Source organism: Ochlerotatus camptorhynchus, unplaced genomic scaffold (assembly GCF_037179485.1).
Source record: "Ochlerotatus camptorhynchus isolate MF236.1 unplaced genomic scaffold, CSIRO-AGI_Acam_v1.1 ptg000090l, whole genome shotgun sequence".
NCBI lineage: Eukaryota > Metazoa > Arthropoda > Insecta > Diptera > Culicidae > Ochlerotatus > Ochlerotatus camptorhynchus.
In genome coordinates, this window is record NW_027040580.1 from 87,501 (window position 1) to 104,895 (window position 17,395).

The following is a 17,395-nucleotide window of genomic DNA, read 5'->3' on the forward strand; positions in this document are numbered from 1 at the left end:
ATCATGCCAATGGCACATTTAAAAAAAAATATTTCAACTATTCTAAACACACCATTGTAATTGTTACACAATGCACAATTTGGATAATTTTAAAATCTTCAGAGTTAACAAACCAGCGCATCAATAAATATAGATATTTATGGATCTGCAGTAAAATTGAAAGTTTTCCTGTCGCAATATCATAATTAAATTTAACGGTGACGTGTCGCCATCTCTCATCCAATCATTATTAAAGCACCAGTACTTTTTGATGGACCAATGGGTGTTGAGAAACAAAGAGAAGAAACATAGCCAAACCTATTTGTTTTTATATCACATATGTTTTATTACATTATTTTAAATTAAATCCTGTTATTTGTTTCTAGCATTAAGGCAACGTATTACAGGTTATCAATTAATTATTATCAAATGGGGAAATGGCTCTGATGTTGGCCTGTCGATCTAATGATTGGTCCCATCGATAAAAATCTTATGTTCTTAATTTTTTCTTAGAACAATGCTAGAAGGGAGCTCAAAGGAGGCGACTACAAATACTGTGGTTATTTATTTTGTCATTTTTTTTTTTTATTTTAATATATTGACTAGAATTTACCATATTTAAATTCAGGTAGCAGCATATACACTTTTAAATATGTATATCATATTTACATTTCACTATGTATTGTTTTCCGTTATGTTGCATTATAACACATTTTTTCAATAATACATTTAAATAAGTAACACACCTTTCGGGTCATCCAGGCCTTCAATAGAATAGGATTAATTCCTCTTATCGACAGCTACTGTTTATAGTGCATCAGATGCAGAAGTAGCATAAAGCAAGGAAATAATTATTAAATACACCGTTTGCTTACAATAATCAATGAACAACATATCAAGTTATTTAATTGTTTCACCTTTGCAGGTTTTCCAGTGCATACCATCAGTGTTGATACACTCAATAATATCCATGTAAATATTATGTCTCATGTCCAAATAACCTCGATTTTCGGTCTATTGATTAATTACTTTAGTACTATATTTTCAAAACATGCCATACCATCGTAATGTCATTTCATGGCACATTAAATAAAAGTGTGTGTATACTATTATGGGTTAAATAAAGTTGAATTGCAATAAATGAAACCCTAGGTTATTTGTATTTTGTAAAACTATTGTTTTTTTTTATATATATATAATTTGCATTTCACTATATTATATTATATACTATATTGCATTATATTTTAATTTATATTGTAAATTACAAAAATGCTGGGACGGGAGGGAGTATCAGGGCATCATTAAAATTGAAACTGGACAATGGAGTGGAGTGCCAACCGGCGTCTAGGAGGGAATGTGTACTGTCATTTTAGATAGTTACATTTTACTTAAACAGTTGCAATGAATTTGGCGCACTCTTCTTAAACAAACCATCCCGTGGAAAGCTAAACATGTATTGCGAATTTCGTTATTTGTTTTGTAGGATCATATTGTTGGAAGGAGATTCTCTTAATCCCGTGGGTTTCTGCTTACGGGCCCGTCCAACCCCTTTTGGCCCTTCATACAGCAGTATGTTGAATTCAGAATGATGACGAAATTTGATCTTGCTGTTGAGCGGAGCCGCACGCAGGGTAAGACCCAAGCTAGGATGGTGGCTACTTACATACATACATACATACATCTGCAGTAAAATTGAAAGTCTCGTATTATAAAATTTCAATAAGCTTGGCGTATGGAATCTCAAAATTCCATCAAAAAATAGGATTGTATTTCAATTCAGAATTCTTCTCAATTATTCGGCCAAACGGCATTCGGCCAAATGACCGGACACCATTTCTTTAATATGTTGGAGCCTTTCGCGCCAATAAGAATGTTGTATTAACGGAGGTACGCTCCAAATAGGCTTATTAAATCCTTTGTCCGTCAAACATTTGACACATCAACTATGCAAGAAAAGTATATTCCAGCCAAAACAAAGCGACACAAGCGAATTGGAAAACTTCCGGTCAATCGTTTTGCTTGTTTTTTCTTTGTTTTAGAAAAGTGACCGATTTAAAATTTCCTAGCAAACAATATCTAACTTTTCATTAATAGAATTATTGATATTCCATTTTGAAAACGGAATCCTGCACACATGTTTCAAGTAGTTTCTAAAAGCGTCTGCATACGGTTTATTAAAAGCCCTTACCTCAAATGACTCACTTAATTGACAGCTTTCCGATAATCTGTGCATGTTAATTGGATCACAAAAATAGAACTCATCCCAGTCTTCAATATTAATGAAATAGAAAGCTTTCAAACTCATTTGCTCGTCATGAAGCCTCCCTATAAGGTACCTAGTTCAGTCGTGCAACGTGGAACTTTCCTGCGTACATAAAATGGGTACAGACGAACCGAGCCCTATTACAGTTACACACCGGTGTTAGGATCAGTCAGGAGCCGCATCCTTTCGAATAGAGGAGATAATAAATAGGACCAAAGTGTGTAGCCGCAGTCTGCGTCAGCACTGAAGGAAGCTGTTAATATTTAATGAATCGAAAGAGCGAGTTTACCCAGCCACTTTGCTGTGTGTCCTTTGAACGGTAGGGTTGGTCCAAGTATCGGAGAAAAAATCGACTGAAAACTTCCAGAGTGGCAATCAGTTGCCTTTGGCATAGAAAAGCAATTTTTTTTTATATAAATAATCCGTTGGAAATAGATTCTCTGAAGTTGTAGTGACCAGACATCTCCTGCTTTCTCTGTTCGTTCTCAGCTTCAGCTGTTGTCAAAACCGTCAGCAGTATATAAATTTATTACTTTTGAAAAAAGTTTCCTCACTACTGTTGCTCTAAGTTCTATCTTCGGTTCAAATTGTCAGAATGCTGTCAACATTTTATATGTGGTTGAACAAAAAAATGGATGAGGATTTGTAACAATAGGTCTTATATTTAAAATCTTCGACCTTTGACTGCCACAATATGAAATTAAGCTAAAGGGGTTACGCCTACCTGCAAGACCGAAAAAAAGCGAAAGTTTGGATTTTTTTTTCTCGAAAACGACGCATAATGAAAATCGGTTTTCTGCCGTTTATTGAACACACATTAAATGGTACATTTATCAGTCGATGCTGTAAAAACGAGGTCCTGGTGCCCCGCACGGCTGCTCCCCGTGGACGATGTTCTAAAAAACGATTTTTGCGGTGCCAACTGCGGTTTGTGATGTAATCATCTGAAAAAAAACCATGCCAAATCGTTAAGCATGTGTTAAACTAGTCCTTGATCATTCGGTTTTTTTTTTAATTTTTTTGACAAAATGGTGGCCTTGAAAAGTTGAAGAGTCGATTTTTGATCCTTAAAATTTGTCTTTGATCGGCTGTAAAAAATCGAAATTAAATGATAGACGAAATCCGAACGATCCTGGACTGCACAAAATAGTACTGAACAGAAATCAAAACGAATCGGACGAATCGAATGTATACATTTCGAGAAATTTTTGGCACCGGTTTTGAAAATATGATTCCGAGATAATCGCGTTTGAAGTTTCAAGTTGGGTTTGTCCACTATAAGTGAATATTTTTGTACGTCGCATAACTTTCACAATTTTCATCGGATCAACTTGATCTTTTGAGGAAATATTCTTGACTTTATATACTTTCGATTAGGACAATAAAAAATCGATTTTTTGAAAGTGTGCAGGTAGGCGTAACCCCTTTAATATTGCATCCCTAATTTTTTTTTCATTTGAGATCAGTGTTCACTCGGCTGTCGACAAAAGCAGGTCACTCTCGATGTGTGCCACGCGATCGTCTGTTTTCTCGGCAGCAACCATTGTGTGGTCCTCCTCATTGTTCTTCATCAGCAGTTCTTTCGGTCGATCGGTCGTCGACTTTGGAAAGCAACCGTTTCGTGATGAGTGTGTGAGTGCTGACCACATTTTGCGTCCATTGCTGCAATGGACGCAAAACGTGGTCAGCACTCACACACTCATCACGAAACGGTTGCTAAAAAAAAAAAACAATGTAACAATGAGACGAAAATTATTGTCTTAACAATGATTTATATTGTTACGTCTACAATAAATTTACCTTGATTTATGTTGTACAAAACAGTAAATTTCATGGTAAATGAAAAATTTACAATAAAAAAGGGGGGTTGTTAAGTATCTTAACAATGAAATTTTCGTGATTTCCCCATATAATTTTTTTTTCAATACATTATATATTATTGATATCTTACTGTTGGTGTGCGAATTTATTGATTTAAAAAAAATAACAGTGTACTTTAGAATGTGTTGGCTTGACAGATCTACTTTATCGACTTTAAAAATAAATCGAAAAAATAAGGGAAGGGAAGGGGGTGGTATGTATGTCTGTTACGGGTGAGTCCTTTTTTTACTGGTTGTGGATTGAGATTCGATCCGGAACTTGTGAGAAATGGAGGCCAACTCCCCTGCACTCGATCTCTCTAGGTCACGTATTCTTGGTGATTGAGCGTCGTTGATAAGTTAATGCATTCTACTGAAGAGAATCGCCCATGAAATATGCTTCCACCTGAGAGTTCCTTCCTGACATCTTCTAGTGGTGGATTTTTTTATTATTATTGTATGATTATTGACTGCACGGAAAAGGTCTGCATTAAGCGGGTTTTAGATGAGGCAGTAGAGTTGAGTTCAACTCAAACCGATCTGGTCGTAGGCGTTCAATTGACTTGGCAACGAATAGAGCCAAACGAACTGTCAAAGCAAGAGCCATACGAGCAGCTCCTATCTTGATTACATTGCACACTGGGCCAGGAACCGAAATTAGCAAGACAAAACCTGGGTTTGCATTATATTGAAATGGTGTCTTTGGCAAAGTTTCTCGGTTTAACATGCGCCTTCATCTGGCAGTGGAAATTAGTTCCAATTTTATCCGCATAGATGGTGCTGCGATACCAACTTTCTTATCTCACATGCTAGAGGTTTTATGTCTTCAGCAAAGTTGTAGAACATTAAAAATTATAAAAAAAATGCCCAAGAACTCAAAGCTATAGGTCTTCAAACAACAAAGATATAGTGAATATTGTAAAATTTAACTGAAATTTACGTTTTTTGCATTATTTTCCATACAAACGACAAATCCTTCATTTTTAACGCCGTGTATCTTTTAAGTCGGATAATTTGCAAGTTTCAAGGAAGAGTTCTCAATGTTTTGGGTCGATACAAGGGAAATATTAGCCAAAATAGTGAAAATTACCATGATTTTCATAATCCGGTTTCTCGAAAAGTAGCAAGTTTTAGCAAAAAGTCATATACTTTCTGAAATGTACCATTTATCATCAATCAAAGGTGAAAGTTTGACGGACATATAATTTTATATATTTGAGATATCTGAATGCATAGACTACAATGTTTATTCAAGCAGCGTTCGCCAACGCACGGCTTGCTGGCTGCATGCGATGGAAACGATAGAATATGTCTCTTATGCTTCGCTAGCTGCACGTTGGCGAACGCTGTACTAATGTATGCACAAAATTTCTTCATGTTCATGTTCATTCTAGAACATGTGTGCGTGTGACAAAAGTCGATGATGATAGTTGATAGAGCAGTGCACGGTCCCTAACCTCACTTTTTAGTTACAAAAATTTTGTCTCTGAGTAAAAGAGATGGCAACGAATGGAAGCCAAAACAAACCACCCAAAACTGTCAACATTTACGGATGAGAGAAGAGTGCAAGCAAATCTTCGTGCACTGATCTAATGTTGAAATGAAAATACACATGTACTACTTACTGATTGACTAACTGAAAATGTAAGTACGAAAACGGAAGCTCTGTTATTTCGAAGTAATGTTGACTCTTCCGGTGGATTATAATTTGTGTTATTTTGAAGTATATAACTGATAATTATGGCAGAAGGTAGGTTATTTTTAATTGTTCAGAAGGTATTTATTTCATTATTGACAATAAAAGTATGCAGCGTGAATGTTCGGGAAATCGTAACATTATTTTTCAAAAAAATATCGCTCGTTGATCTGGCATCGCATGTGAAAAAGAAAATTATTTGTCCCGAAAGTGAAGTCTTTGAACAGTCCTTTCACAAATCGCTTACATTTCTAAAAGCAGACTTTGATTCACGTTATGCCAAGTGCTCCCGCAACAAGCGTTTGTTTTTCCTAAAATATACAAAATGACTGGATTCCCACTTCAAAGCTCAGGACGATAGCCAAAAGAAAAATGTAGGTGGAAGACCAAAAAAATCTTTTTGTGAAGATAACCAAAGAACAAGATTAAAAGCCCAATCAAGTGCTAAACCAGAGATCGAACGATTTACAGCTGACGATGCTTTGCGATTTTTTTTGTGCGAAAATGATCTTACAATAAAAGAAGAGTTCAAGAAAATAGGACTGAGAATAAGTGTACCGTTACCATCTGGAGGTAATTTCATTTTATCGTCTTGTTGCCTTACATTACGAATACATTTTTATTTCATCATGTAATAGTAATTATGGCAACCAGAGATGAACCAGCCGATGGCTGAAAGTCTCTTTAAAAAAGAAAGATAAGATGATGGCAACACCGCCAGAAGATTATTTCAGAATCCAGAAATAACGGCAAGAATTACAGGAATTGAGAAGGATATCCTTCGTTGATTTGTTACAATTCTGTGTGCGCTATCTAGCAAGCTTGAAATCGACGTAAAGGCATTCGAAACCTACGCAGAAGAGACTAGAAGCTTGTCCATTATTATAGTTTTTACACTTTGCCACACAGGGTCTTGGTGCATGGCACGACAATCATAAGCCATTGTGATATTCCGGTTGGTTTATTATCCGAAGAGGCGCAAGAGCGACGAAACAAATCCATCAGACAATATCGGGAGTACCATTCTCGACAATTCAGTCGTCTTGCAAAAATCGAGGACGTATTCCATCGACTTTTGCTGACCTCTGACCCGGTGATGACAGTGCAGAAACAGTTTCCTCAGACCAAGAAAAAGCAATTTCCAGGACCCGTGCAAATGCTGTTGCAATAATCGACAATGCAAGATAACAGGTAGTTGTTAGAGTTAAAAAAAAATACTTAGAATCTAGATATCTCATCACACAAGCACACATGTTCGAGAATATACATGAAGAAACTTTGTGCGTACATTAGTACAGCGTTCGCCAACGTGCAGCTAGCGGAGCATAAGAGACATATTCTAATAAACATTGTAGTCTATGAATTCAGATATCTCAAATATATAAAATTATATGTCTGGCAAACTTTCACCTTTGATTGATGATAAATGGTACATTTCAGAAGGTAAATGACTTTTTGCTAAAACTTGCTACTTTTCGAGAAACCAGATTATGAAAATCATGGTAATTTTCACTATTTTGGCTAATATTTCGCTTGTATCGACCCAAAACATTGAGAACTCTTCCTTGAAACTTGCAAATTATCCGACTTAAACGATACACTGCGTTAAAAATGAAGGATTTGTCGTTTGTATGGAAAATAGTACAAAAAACGTAAATTTCAGTTAAATTTTACAATATTCTCCATAAATCTTTGTTGTTTGAAGACCTAGAGCTTTGAGTTCTTGGGCATTTTTTTTATAATTATTAATGTTCTACAACTTTGCTCAAGACACAAAACCTCTAGCATGTGAGATAAGAAAGTTAGTATCGCAGCACCGTCTATGCGGATAAAATTGGAACTAATTTCTATTGTCAGATGAAGGCGCATGTTAAACCGAGAAACTTTGGCAAAGACACCATTTCAATATAATGCAAACCCAATGCGCTAGAGGTTTGTCTTGCTAATTTCGGTTCCTGGCATTGGCAGTGTTGCTGACCCTCTCATAGTCTGCATGCTTCAATCAGATTTATTTTTATTGTTCGTGAAGTAACCCACAATGAAAACACACCAATATTTAATGTAACAACAATTTTTATTGCAATAGAGTTGTTCATTATTGTTCGTGATCGAATCATGTTAACAATAAAATAAATGAAAAATACAATAAAAATCATTGTAACAACATTTTATTATGTACTTTCATTGTACATCTAGGTAGCAGTTTTGCCGTTTTCGGAAGGGTACAACATTATAAAAATCATTTGTATTGTCCACAATAAATATTAATGTTAAAGCATTGTTTCCACTGAAAATTTCACTTAAATTTTTTTTTTCGGTTAATTACATTCAATCAAAGTGGTTTGTTACTTCATCCGTGGAGTTTACGATTTTCAGAGTTGGGAGGAAATATTCCTCCCAACTCTGAAAATCGTTAACTTCACGTATGAAGTTACAAAACAGTTTAACTGAATGCAGTTATTCAAGTCATATAATCTTGGAAATAGAACATTCAGAAAGATAGAAGGGTTAGTAAATTCCATTTGATTCCAATACCTTAATTGTTTATGAATACTCGACTAAAAAAACCATCCCAACTTACCGAAAATGTATTAAACTAGCTACATTTTCACTAAGAAGCTACAGGGGTTACTCAAAATAACTAAGATAGGCCAATATTTGGTCAACTTTGAAGTAATGTTACTTCGTCAAATATGGTCCAATTTTAATTCTATTAAAAGCATTCATTCAACTGAAAAAAATATAATGGTCGGACTCGATTATCCAGAGTATCGATTTTTTTTTCACTCCGGATAATCGAATCACAAAAAACATCAAATCTCCAATTACTGATGCAGTGGCGCAGCCAGAAATTATTTCTTGAGGAAAAGGGGGGTATTGAGAAGCAATACATAAATTAGTCAATGACCCGCATAGAAAATAACAATTTCTAGTACAGTTCAACTTGTACTTAAACTTTAACAGCTATGATCCAAAAAGTTCTGCTTTTGTTTATGGAATGTAATGAACGTCAAAAAGCATTGATTTCTAATGTTACAGTTTCTAGTATGCTTCAGAAGCATTTTGTTACGGTTTCTTAATCATATTGAATTGTTTTAAAACGTTACGAGGAAAAGTAACTCACTACATTTTTTGTTTACCTTTTTCAAGTCGATAGAGTAGAAAAAAGTAACGCTTCATGCGTTTCATCTGCCATTTTACGAATGAACCCTCCGAGGCGGCGTGACGCCCCACGCGCTACTGAGTTCTTCAAGCCGGATCTCACGAACACTAGACTATTATCAATGTCCTTTATATAAGGTCCGGCCCAAAGAGCTCGCAAGTATTAGTGAAATGATGAAACTTGTGGTAATATTAGTGTCGCATGGCAATGTTTATGTTTCGCATAGAAAGACATCAAAGTGGTGACGTCAATTTCTCTGTTTATATTCTGTTTCCCTTCCGAAACTGATCAAAATTTTGTTTTTACGATAGTTTTGTCCCCATTTCAATTGTATTTGATTAGCAATGGTTCGATGTGCAGTGAAAAAATGTTCCGTAACAAGTTACGGCATTACCAAAGAGAATCATCCCATCAAATTGCACGCTCTTCCGAAGGATAAAGTTCGAAGAAAAAAGTGGTTGTTGTTTTGTGGTTTGAACAATCAGAGCAATGAATCACTATTAATTTGCTCCAATCATTTTGCAAAAGACGATTATCACAATATGCATGATCCGGACATAAAAAGACGCAACCTAAAACGAGATGGTAAGTAAATTCTTAGTGTCTTCTTGAAAAACAAAACAATAAGTATGCTCTGTACATTTGTAGCTGTTCCATCGATCCGGAATCCAGCTCCCGATCCAGAACATATATCAGACCGTGCTAAGCGTATGGAGAGAAAGTCTCGCTTGGAAGTGGTAAACCAAATGTTGGAACAGTACGAAAAGGAAGCTGCAGAATGTAGCAAAATACCATATTACATGGAGGAAATTCTCAAGCGGAATCCAGTGATTCGTGATTTGAGTGATTTGAGCATCTCCGACAAAACTGAACATTCCATCCAAGATCCATCGAACGAAATCCGAAACGATGACAGCAAGGAATCAGACTTCTTCGAGCTGACGACATTCCATCCCCAACTTCAAAGTTCTCTTTTGCGTGACAATCAAGATTCCGATCCGGAGTTCAACATTAAATTGCTTTGTGATGTTATCACAGAAGCAGAATCTGGTAAACACCAACACGATATACTTAACCAAAGTAAACATACAACAGATGTAGACGAAGGCTTAACTTTGAGCTTTACATCAAATCCTACATATGAAAAGGTTTTTCAGTCCATGGTTCTTACCACTAAAAGCAATGAGGAAGGAAATATCAAACGTGGAACAGTAAAACGACTGCACTCCGTCATCACGCACCAACGCCAAACAATTAAAAATCTACGAATGCAGGTTAAATAACTCAATATAAGTGGTATACAATATATGTTATTAACTGTTATTATTATTTATAGCTCAAAGGACGAGATTCCCAAATCAAAGGACTTAATGCCATGATACGACAGAAGGATAAATGTATCGAAAATTTGACAAATAATAACGCAACGCTGCGAAAAGCTTGTGACGAAATGCGTGACGTTCCAGAATGTGTGATTCAGAATAAAATCCGAGCAGCATTCCTAAATTTCTTTTCGTTGAACCAAACAAATGTAATGTTAGGCCTGAAAAAGAAAGTGGTATGGACGCCTCAAGAGATCTGCAGAGCCTTTTCTTTGAGGTAAGTGATTTTTATGTAGTGAGGTAACTATACTCTTCTTAGTAGTATTCGTTGTTTGCAACATAGAACCACAGACTTTGTCTGTGATAGAACTTAGTTGGATGGCAATTAATGATTATGGGGACTCCTTTAGAACAGTCCGTTAATCCACAGCTATACAGCAAGTACTAGAGGTCGTGGGTTCAATTTCCGGTATCGACCAATTATGTTTATATAAATTATGTAATTCATTAATTTGGCATTTTTTACAAACTGGCAATGTTTGAAAAATCATGTCAGCCATTTATTGACAAATTTCAAATCTATTTGGGCCATTTGAAACGAGGGAGATGACTCTATCTACGATGCATTTTTTTGGTGTGGTTAGCTGCACGCACACTGAGTAGATAGAAAGAAGATTTGTGACGATTCTGAAGATTTCTTACAAAAAGATGACACGCGATTCAAGTAGCTGCGAAGATTTTTCATAGATTGAATCGCTAGTGTGTGATTTTTTGAGCATCTTGAATTGGAAGTTAGATGTGACGCCCCCCTCGATTTGAAACTACATGCTTTAAAGATTTATTCGGTATCAATTTACCGAAAGCATCGTGTTTGGAGTGTTTATACAGGTAAAATCAAATTTAAAATGATTGTGACTTTATAAAACTTTTTGAAAACAATTATTAAAATGTCATATTGAACATGAATCCATAATTCATAAATCAATATAATTTTAAAATAGCGTTGAAATGAATTAACTCAAATTAATCACCATTGCAATTGTTGCAAAACATTTTTTAACAGATATCACAGTCAACCAGCGTACGAGATAGTGCGAAAAGATATGAAAATACCTCTGCCGTGCCTACGAAGTCTTCGTGAATGGGCTTCAAGCATTGACATGAGAAAAGGCATACTCGATGATGTTCTGAAGGTTCTTGAGATAGCAGGTCGAAGCATGGAGCACCGGGAACGAGTCGTTATCCTCGGATATGATGAGATGTCCGTAAGTGGAACTGTAGAGCGTGACAAACGGAATGATGATATAGTTGGACCCCACAAAGAGATGCAGGTTATTTCTGCCCGGGGACTTTTCGCTACTTGGAAGCAACCAATTTACGTTGGTTTTGACCAGCAAATTTCTATCCCCATACTAAACGAAATTATCGCACGTTTGCATACTATTGGATTCCAAGTAGTAGGAAATGTTCATGATTGCGGTGGTGGCAACCTTACCGTATGGAAGGATATTGGAGTAGACTACGAGAAAGAAATAACACATATGAAGCATCCAGTAACAAACGACGATGTATACTTTTTCCCGGACGTTCCTCATCTTCTGAAGCTGGTACGAAATTGGCTCCTTGATCACGGATTTTATTACAAAGGTAAATTAAAAAAAAAATCCAATTATTTCTTTTCAAATATATTCAATCTTTATATTTCAACAGGAAAACTTATCACAAAAAAATTCTTGGAGTTGTTGGTCGAGAAAGCGTCAACTTTACAAAAACCACTTTCAAGAGAAGAACCACAATTCAGAAACGTGGAATTGAACGCAATGTTCAAACTTTCGGTGAAACATATTAAAGTAATTGGAGCTGAGAGACAGAACGTCAGACTCGCTGCGCAATTGTTAAGCCATACAACGGCTGTCAATTTGCGACGCCATTTCGGGGAATATGAAGAGGCTATGTTACTGGCCGAAATCATCGAAAAAATCAACCTATGGTTCGATGTAATGAATTCGTACCTAATCAAACAAAACGTGCCTAGCAAAAAGTGTTATGGGATGGATCTAGAAAACCAAAACCGTATTCTCGATGATATGGCAGAACTGATGCGAGAAATGAGAACATTACAGCGCCAGTGTTTACCGAAAGCTGCACACTTACAGGTAATACATATTCCAGATATCTCGCAACACACTTGAAAATGGCTTATAACTTTGTGTTAACAAACGACTTGTAAGGCCCTTTTCACGTGACCCGAAGTACACCCACGAAAACCAACAACACCATTGGGTAGGGAAAATATTTTTTTTACAAAAGTTTTTAGGCCCTTTTCAAATGTTAAGCGAGATTTATTAGTTTACGTATTACTATTTACTTTTATTACTTTGAATATTTACTTTCATTGCAGATTTTTCAAAAGGCAATTTTGGTGTCAATAACGTCTGTGAAAAAATTGCTAATTATGATGCGTACACAATTCGATGTTAACTTCATTATGACGTATAAAGTGAATCAGGATTTCATCGAAAATCTATTTGCAATTCTTAGATTAAACGGTGGTACGCATGATCATCCTACGCCATTACAGGCTCTTGATCGCTTGCGTTTGGTTTTTCTGGGTAAAAACATAAACCAACTTAAACGAAATCAGAACACGCAAAATAACCAAATTGATGAAGATTACATAATGGCGAAGATGTTAAGGAAAAAAAAAGAACTACAGTAATGAAGTACCAAATACATTGAACAGTAACGAAGACCACGGTGACAACGATGAAGAACTCGATCCTTGGCAGTTTGTTCCAACTGAACGAACTTTGGAGGAAACTGATGGTGCTGAGTATGTAGCTGGATTTATAGCTCGAGGCCTCAAGACAAATTTTCCGGATCTGGGTAATCATACCCATGAACTGCAAAACGAGATGGAAAATGGTCTATGTTCGGAGAACTATGTTCAAGACCTTTCCTACGGTGGACTTATTCAGCCATCCCATTCATGGAGCAACGTGTATAATCAAATGGACGCATTTTTTAATCATATCCACAATAATACTGGGCCAATTACTGAGGAAGTTGGATTTCGAAACACAAAAGACGTTGAAAAACGATCTATTGCTATGATCAAAAAGCAGTTTCCAGGGATACCTGACAAAATCATTAAAGCATATGCTAACAAACGGATAAACATTCGAGTAAGACATATGAAGAAACGTTTGGAAGAGAAAAAAATCCACAAACATAAAATAGCGAAAACTAAGAAACGGAAAGGGAAGGAAAACAATACAGAAAAGGAATTTCAGAAAGAACGAAGTGCTGTTCTAAGTAAAAATGATAAAAAAATCAAACATGTAATCAGTTAGACGCCGATCTACATCATACACAATCATTGAACACCAATCCGATCATCGAGCAAAGTGCCAACGTAACGTTTGTATTTCTAGATAGAGCTAGAACAAGGACCTAACAGCTAATCATAGAGAGAAGTATTTTATTAACAAAAGCATTTAGGCACTTATTCAAGCTCGATCTAGATTTGTTTAAGTTCCATACATATGCTATATACATATTTTTGTTTTAGGTTTCAATTCTGAATCCCTCCCAATCGTAAATGACAATGGACAATGAAGAACGAGCCTTAATGTAATCAGTTCTCATTTTCTGCAACTGAATTTTATCCTGAACCATGTATTTATCAACTAGAAAATACTTCAACTGTATTATAATGGTTGAACAAAAGTTTAAATACAACAGAAGCAAATAAATTCATATAGAGTGCGCATCCTCACGGACTCGAATGCAAACTTGGACTGCCATAAATTTTCAACAATTCGAAACGATATCAAATGAACAAAATGAATAACAAATTTGACAGTATCATAGACATCTAATCCCTCGTCTGATCCTTTGAGCTTAATTTATTCCAGATATTTAAAAGCAAGTAGATGTAAATCAACATTTCATGCATTCAAACTTATTAGTCGATTATTTAAACATTTTTATTATTTCTTTTCTATTCATGTTGGAACTATTTAGTGATCAACAACATTTTGTTCATTCTAACGAGTGTTACTACTGATGCATCGACGGATGGAACTGCATACTTTTGACTAAAGAAAAACGTATTTTTGCATTTCATAACATCCCAAACCTTTCTGGGATGGAAAGAGTTAAGCAATGAGAAGCTTATTGGTTGGTTTAATTCAACGTTAAAACCAAATAAACGTTTTTAGTTAATGATTTCCATTTATTTCCATACAAATTCTAGACATGTTGTTATAGTTTGACGTCACCAATCAGTTGATCGCTGATGTTTACATTTTTTGAGTTACTAACTCAAACAAGCAGCGCTCTGGGCCGGACCTTATATAAATGTCATTGGACTATTATATCATTTAAAACACACACTTGCGTATACTGTCATGTACACGGTTATGATCAAACTTTATCTTCAATCAAAGTGGCACTACTAATTAACGAGGGGCTGTCCATAAACTACGTAGACAGTTTTAGGGGGGGGGGGGTGACAATTATCCACGGCCCATACAAATTTTAATTTTTTTGTATGGGCAATTGTCTACGCAGGGGGAGGGGGGGTGAAGAATCCCAAAAAACTGTCTACGTAGTTTATGAACAGGCCCCGTAATTTTTGATACCCATTAAGTAGTAACTGTTAGCAGCAACTCATTATTGTTATAATAATTTACTCACTTTTATTGAAAATGAATTAACTTTTTACTATTAAATAGGTATTTGATTCTTACCGTGACAGCGTAGGGTTTGTTTCCAATTTGTTGTTTTGTTTTATCAAAAAAGAGATTATAATGTGTGACAAAGGTTCTATTAACCTGCCCGGTTTTATGTGTGAAGACGCATTGAGTACGCGACTGACGGTACTTTTGTGCACTGGAAGATCGAGTTTGGTAATAATTTGGCGACAACTCAAATGATTTCGCGTTGCTTCGGCCTGAATTTGTCATTTTTGTCTGGCTGTCAATTTTGAATTCTCCTTGGTACGTACCTTGAAACCATATTCCTGCGGAATTTTTAGATAATTCCGAACAACCTTTTCTGGTCTGTTGATCTTATGAGCAATCTCACGATTAGATCGACCAGAACCCGGATTTGGGCCTTTTCGATGTCGTCCAATTGTTTTACCCTTCCCATGGCTGGAAAAATCAAAATCAATGACATGTACTGCAAGCATAACAAAGAGGACGCTAAATTCAATCCAATCAATCAAAACTTTTGCGAGATATCAAGCACTTTAAGTAAAATGGTGATAAACAACTACTGCGTTTAAACGTTTGCAACGCGCCAAAAGCTGAAAATGAAATCTACTACCTACTGACAACGGTAAAAGCTGTCGCAACCAAGGGGGGGGAGGTGGCTTCAAATACGAACAATCGTCGCTTACCTCGCATAACTGGTTCCAAACGTAAGTAAGGGTTTGTTTACGTTTGGAACCAATTTCATACAAGGGTGATCAGTAGGCTGATTTGACAGCACGTACCCCCCCCCCCCCCTCCCCCCATGTCGCAACGAGTTTGTAAACATGGTCGAGCATCTCACTACCACATGCATACGTAATAAGATTTCTTGCACTGAAACAAAAAGCGGCCGGCTATATTTTTGATGTGCGGTTAAACGATCGTACAGCTGTACTGAAATTTTAGAAAAACGGCTCTAAAAGCACAAGTTAGAAAGATACGTCTTTGGATTATTAGCAGCCAACTCAGCATACATCTATCAATTGTTGGCTCAGTATTGAGCATATTTGGTTGAGTTTACAACAAGTTAAAGCAATTTAAGATAAACGCATTTTTTCTGGAAAAACCTTATTTTCTTGAAATAAAATGAAGATAACTTCTTGTTTTAGCTGATTGGTTCGCCTAAAAGCAAACAAGAAGCGCTCATTTCCTCTCACACTTGACTTCGTATGCTTTTTTCTGCTGGAGAGATTCGAGGCAAGTGTGTGCGTCGTTCTACAATGCTCTACAATGTGCGTCGTTCTACAATCTTACTGGTATAGTCGAAATATTCACGCTAACACGAAATAAAAAAAGACAAAAAACCATTACATCGCTTGCATGGTCATTTTCTAACATTCGTTGCGATGTTCATGAACAGAGGATGATAGGAAACGGAACTAACATTTATTGTAATAGATTTTTGGCTTGCGTGTATTAATTAAGCGCACCAAAATCAAGATTTCAACTGCTGTGCGACGCAGAGTGGCTTGAATGCTCAATATCACGATCTTTTTAATTTTCGCCTTCAAGGTTGTTTTTTTTTCAGTTTTTATAACATATTTCAAAAACTGTAGGTTTTAGAAGACTATATTGTTGTACAAATATTTGTATTTTATCAAAATGCAAAACTTTGTTCTAGACGTCCAAAAGGTATCGATTACACATACTGAGTTATTCACAAATTTATTGGCCTTAATTGGGCAGCCCACCAACAACTGTTATTCTCAACCGTCAGGTTCAACCCCCACGGATGCGCAACATTGTTCCTGAGAAGAATATAGTATCATATCGTGAAACTTCTGGCATCTTCAATCTTAGTTAAGATTTTGAATCCATAAATCCCTTGGCTGAATTTAGGTGGCCGGTATGTTAGGTACATTACATGAACCTTCAGATGCGTTCCTTCCGAGGGCCCTCCGTGTAGCATAAAATTCCCTGCTATTGGTTGTCTCGCTGGGATGTCAGCATGGGAAAGCTAGTGATACTGAATTATAACGTTTCTTGATTAGATCAACACGTATTGTTTAGTCGTAGTATTTTTTTGACGTAGGACTACGTCTTTGATTTCTATATGGGGGTATGCTTTGTGAAAACCGAAAATGGAACATGTAACAAATTAAGAAAGATTTTGAACGTTAATAACACAGCTGCCCCTGGTCCAATTTCAATTGTTTTATCACCAATCGATCAGAAATATAGCTACGCATCGATAACAATGCTTCCGAATGTTGATTTTCAACAAAAAGCTATTGAAAAACTGGTAAATGTTCAGCATTGTCCAAAAGCATCGAATTAACTAACAAATCCACCAATTACCTACATGCATATGCTGCTTCCCCAGCACAGTCTTTAGAGAGTATGCCTTCGATCC